Below are 6,228 nucleotides of genomic sequence, written 5' to 3' on the forward strand. Positions count from 1 at the left end.
ACTCAGATATTATTAAACCACTACCTTTATCCTCTGACTTGCATACAATAAATGATTGTAGTTTTCTTGCCTCTAGTCTCTTCCTAGCCCAGGCCAGTTTCCATACCACAGTCAGAATAATCTTCCTGGAATCAAATATTACCCTTGTCCTTAATTCTGATTGTTTAAGAATTTTGGGTGTTTACTCAATAAAGCCAAAACCTCTTATTTCTGACTTTTGCTAACCTCTCCAGTCTCATTCTTCACTACTGGCCTGTGCACTCTCTATGTTCAGCTACAAGTGGCTCACCAATTTCGCAAGATGGTGTTCAGATATCTTATCTCCTCTACTCCTACAACCCCAGTCCAAGCTATCACCATTTCTTCTCTGAGATACTACACTAGACTCCTAGCTTGTTTTTTTGACCCTAGTCTTCCTCGAGTTGTAGTCTGTTTGCACAGCAGCCAGAGTGATCTTCCTAAAGCCTAGATCAAATCATGCCATTTTTCTGCTCAAACCCCTCCAGTAGCTTCCCATTCCACTTGGAATTAAATCCTAAGTTTTTACCATGGCCTGTAAAGCCCTGCCTGATCTGCTCGCTCCACCTCAGTATATCTCTATTCTCATCTCCTATGACTCTTCACCTTCCTGCTCTGGGCCAGCCACACTGGCTTCCTCATTGTTCCTTGTAGATACCAACCACACTCCCACCTCAGAACCCTTGCACTTGCTGTTCCCTCTGCCTGGAACAACCTCTTCCTAGATACTTGCTTGATGTCCTCTCTCACTACTTTCAGCTTACTGCCTAACTATCACCTTATCCTACTTAAAATAGCACATATCCTCATCCGGGCACCACTCTGTCCCTCTACCCTGATTTATTCATCTTAGTACTCATCCCCACTTGCAATATTATGTAATTATTTGTTTGCTTGCATATTTCCTAGAGCACTAGAATGAGTGTTCCATAAAAGAAGTGACTTTGTTTTTCTTTGCTGCTCTAGAACAGTGCCTGGCAGCAATAGGATCTCAATAAATATTTGTTGAATGAATGAATGAGTGAATGAATGAATGAATAAAATGTCAGCTTCTCTCTGCACACTTCCCTAACACCTCCAAGTTACTGGTTTTCTTCTCTGTTCCATTGGAGCTATGTATATACCTCTATTAGAGCTATCACATTTTTATTGTAATTTTTGCCTCTTCTCCCTTACAAGTCTATAAATTCCTCAGAGACAGATGTCTTACTTATCTACATATACTTCATGGCATCCAGCACTAATTTGGTGAAAACATGTGGAATGAATGAAAGTGGGAGAAGCAGAATGATACAGCTACATTGGAGGTTCTAGGAGTCAAATGTATGAGCTCTTTATTAATCCCATCTTCTGGAGGCTACACTGGGACTAAGGGCAGGCATTTGTTTGAATATAGATGTCCAAGGCAAAAATGTAAAAATATCTCCTTCCAGTCTACCATTATTTCCCAAATTTCTCTTCGTAAGGACTTCTGGTCTTCGTTGGGCCTCCAATAATGGCTTGGATGGTGATTACACCTAAAGCCTTAAAAAACAAGCTAATGTGTAACAGTCCTGACATGAAGGTCATGTTACAAATACCAGTCACCTGTAGAATTTAATCAGAAAATAAAATTGATGGTCTTAGGAACGAGACTAATCTATCACCCACCTGACTGGCATGAGTCTATGGACCTCATACACTCTCTAGGGGCCAATCTAAGGATAAAACTTAACTGTAGTAGAAAACAGCATTGTTTAAGGAGTTGGAAACCCTAAGTTGTAGCTCAGGTTTTTCTACAAACAGGGTCCATGATTTTGGATAAGTGGCTGCACCCTTGCACCTCTAACAGAGGGATTGGGACTAGATGAGCTCCAAAACCTTTTCCAGCTGTAAAGGTCTATTGATTGATTCAGCCAGGAGGTTGTACCCAAGTGGCTGTACTCAGTGGAATAAACTGAGTCTGGGAAAGGAATGTATTATCTCTCAACACCAGTGACTTTGCATGGGGAGGTATAACGACAGAGTCTGACACCTGGCAGAGCCTGGAAACAGGCCTTAAATCCCATTTGCACTCCCGTTCCTACATAACTGCCTTCTTCAACCTTACAGCAGCTGGGCTTCTACCAAGACGGAAGAGGTGGAGATGAGGGGAAGGGTGGGATGCCCCTCTCGCAGGGTTTAAGCAATATGTGTAGCTGAGAAGGGCTTATTCAGGAGACTGCAAACCTATCAGCATTGTGGTGGTTGTCTTAGCTCTGCTCTTGGGTTCTTCCCTGAGAATTAGAATTAATGTGGCCCAGCGCTCAGAGTGTGCCCTTTGGAAATTCCCAGGGGGTTCCAGAGATTACCAGAAGCACACTGGCAGTGGACAGTCCCTTGTGAGGCGGCAGCCCTGGAAGTCCAGTCTGTGGCTCAGCCCAAGAGCCTCCTCATGTCAGACCACACAGAATAGATTTCACCTGAGGCCAGAGCGGCCTAGCCTATTTAGCCAAGCCATGTGGTGAAATAATTTATTTTCTGATATACTTTATCTCTAAAGGAATGCATAGAACTTTTAAGAAAAATGTTATGTCCCGTTTTATAAAAACATGTAGACTCTTACGGCAGCCTCCAAAAAACAGCATTCACAATCACATGGGAATGAGCTGTAAGTTAGGAAATCCTGAATGAAGTGAAATAAGGGTGTGTTGATTTCTCTCATCTAATATTCATTTGTGGCAACATAATTGCCCAAGGAATAGGTGAAATGCTTTTTGAGATTCTTACGGCCACAGTCAGTCCATATCTATTAAAATGTTTCTGATGTGTCACTCTCCTCTCTGCCTCTCAACAATGTATAAACACATGCAAACACACAATCACACACTTACTTTCTCTCCTCTCACTTAGTTATATAGTCTCCATGTGGTTTGGTGAGGTATTTTTAAATACTCTCCAATGGCAAATTAAGGGCTCAAAGCATTTTATGTAAAGTCTACCCAGATAGAAGCGATTAGTAGGGAAATGCTCTTCCCATCTCTTAATCTGAATACTAGTTCAGGATCTCCTGTCCAGGTTCTCATAACCCCGAACTCCCATTAAGATGTTTACCTTTTATTTCTTCCCTATTCTGTGCTTGCTTTGGCAAAACATGTATTTCCTCCCTATTCCGAGGCTGAGAGTTCTTGGCTGGAATCCTTATTAACAGAAAGGACATTTTCATTTCTTGGTAAGGTAGCCAGGCATAGGGTGCCTAGCACTTAATATGTAATCAGTGAATTGACTGAGGACAGATTTGCTCCTGAGAGACTTCAATTTTCATTGAATGCAAGCTTTGATAGACAAAGGAGAAAGAAACATGATTAAAAGGTCATTTTCTCTGCAAAAAAAAGGAAGAGAGAAAATGAAAAAAAGAAGAAAATAAAAACTAAAAAGCTACTAATGTTTACTGGGAGATCCTTAATAGTTCAAAGTCAGACAGAACAAAGGTCAGAGATAGAAAATAAAAGACTAGGCTAAGAATTTAAGAAATCAGCTGGAACCCTTGCACTCCAAGTATATATTCTAGGAAAAGCCTGCAATCGAATTTAACATCCCTCCACGTTCATACACATTTAGATTGTAAGAAACTGCAGAACATCATTAGAAAGGGTGTTTTTTAAAATGTGGCATTAGGTTTAAGTAGAACAGTACTTTAAAGGGGGCTAAACATAGGATGACAAGATGTGTCCTGGTAAAGCAGAGGGTAAAAATGATTATTTTGAAAGAAGTTCTCTTAGTATAAAAAAGGGAAAAATACTTACATCTTGTGAATATTGAAAAAGTAGAGTGATTAAAGTGTTAGGGAAACAGGGTTGTGTGTTGGAGGAGAATGGGGGAAGGTAGTTAAATATAAACCTGGGTTTATTTGCAAAGCTTTCATCTTGATAAATGGTACCTTCTTAAAGCAAATACCTCGTCCAGGGAGCTCATGACATTATTTATGTTTCAAAATCTAGGCTATAGTCCAAACGATTTCAAATTCTGGGAGAAACTGTTTGTTTAGAGTCCATTGTACTGAGTGTTAATATAACAACACACCATAAAATATTGTTAGCTCTTAAGAAGAGATCAATATGTAATTACTCAAACCAGGCCTTAATAACTGGAAATTTGTAAATAACTCTGTTAGTTCTTTAAATGATTAACAAATAAAGATTTGTTTAACTGAATTGAAAGACTCCCAAACATGTTATATTCATTTTCAGGAAAGGCGATTATTAGAAATGATTAATCTGTACTAAATAGACAAATTATGTCTATACTTATGTTTGAATGTTGATGGGTTTACCATGGGTATTCTTCTGTGAGCTAGATTAAGGTGTTCTACTACCAAAATAGAATGGTGGTCTAGTCCAAAATTATAGGAAAAAATTCGATTAATGGAAATAATTTTCTCAATTTACATTTTTCTCCCATTAATTTTTCTGAAATATTTGGCATCTACTATAATTTGCTTATAATAGAATCTGGTGCAAGAACATAACAACTTTGCAAACAATTTAGTTCAGTGTTTAATCTTGAGGTCATTGTCATTGAATTGCTATCAAAATCATGACTTAGGAAAAACAGTATTTATGATATAAGCTGTTGTCTGAAGGAAAACAATTTTCCTTGAGGAACTATAAAATCTACCAGACCAGGAGAGAGCAACGCAGTTGGATCACATAGTACTGGCCTCTGTAGACTTGCTTTCGCTGAAGTGTGCTTTGGTGGGAATCCTTCAGCCCCTCCTGAAGGATACACAGGAAACAACCTTATAAAATCTGCCCTTGTTAAAAACAAGAGTGCTCTGCACATTATATGGTGGCCTCTTTCTATGGATCTTAGGGCAAAATTTAATTTCAGTATCAAAAAAAAGTGCTCTTTGGGGCATTTTTCAGGGACACTGAATTGTACAGCTGATAAGGCTTTTCTTTTTACATTGGTATTTACAAACTTCCTGGTAAACCCAAGCCCCACCCATAGCAAGGGGAAGGGCTTTATGGTATGCATTTTTATACTTCCTGTTTATGGTCCTACCTCTGTTTTTGCTTTCTCTCTTACTTCTAACATATGTTATCTAGTAGTATTTTATGTTTTCTTTTAAGCGACCTTAAATCTTGTGGAAGAACAAGATGAGAGATACATAAATATATTCATTCATATATACATAAAATTATGCTGTGTTTAGTCATTTGAGTTTTTTTTTTTTTGCTAAGAGCCTGGTGCTTTCCAATTATGTTGCCTCCTGAAGAAGTATGAGAATCTTTGATTTAGAATATTAGCTGATAGGAAGGCAGAGAAGATTCTTTATAATATCTGGAAGATATCAAACCACACTATCATCACCAGCTGATAAATTTTTAAAGACCTATTTGGTTCATTACAGAAAAGTACAGCCTTCACAATACATGCTACAATCTAGCAAACTGACTATTCTTCCTAGTTTAGCCTCCGGCATGATATATACAACTCCCTTTTTCAAGCCTTCTTCATTGGCAACCAATTCATTTTTTCTTGTAAATTTTTACTTACTTCTGTTTTAAATTATCTCAGTTTGTGGATAATTTACAGTAATTTCTGAATCCCATACTAAGCCTATGGACTCAGGATATAAACTGCTGTTAAGTAGTCTCTATCCCTGAGAAAAACATAATTAGGTCAGTTAAGTCCACTGACTAAAGTCAACTCAAGCTGTTCAATTCTTTGTTTCACCTGGATAATTAAGGCTTGACCTCCGTGTGAGGTCAGAACTCTGGCTAGGTACAGTCGAACGAGACACAGTCATTTTATCCGCCTGTGTCCTACTGCTTTTCCTATCTCTAGTCTATAAAACCATAAGAACTTGGAAGAATTAAGCATTCAGAATTTTCCATAAAATAACTCTCTATTAGAAAAAAAAAACCCACACAATAAAAATGGTAGTATGGAACCTTCAGATATTTTTAAGTGTGTGTTAAGCCCACTGCCTTAGGGCACATACCAATTATAGAACCAAAACCCACTGCCCCGGAACTTGCTCCTTCTTAGTCCATCCAGAGAAATAAATGGTGAAATGTTCATGGCTCTTCGGAGGATCCAAGCTATTTGGTGAATGCTTTTTCCCCGAGTTTGCCAACATGTCCTGAACTCAAAATAGAGGGATTATTCAAAGTTATTCTAAAAAGAGACATGCGGTTTGTAATTTCTTTTAACAATCTGAAAAAATCATGGAGAACTAATTCCATG

Source organism: Delphinus delphis, chromosome 1, assembly GCF_949987515.2.
Source record: "Delphinus delphis chromosome 1, mDelDel1.2, whole genome shotgun sequence".
In the NCBI taxonomy this organism is placed as follows: Eukaryota; Metazoa; Chordata; class Mammalia; order Artiodactyla; family Delphinidae; genus Delphinus; species Delphinus delphis.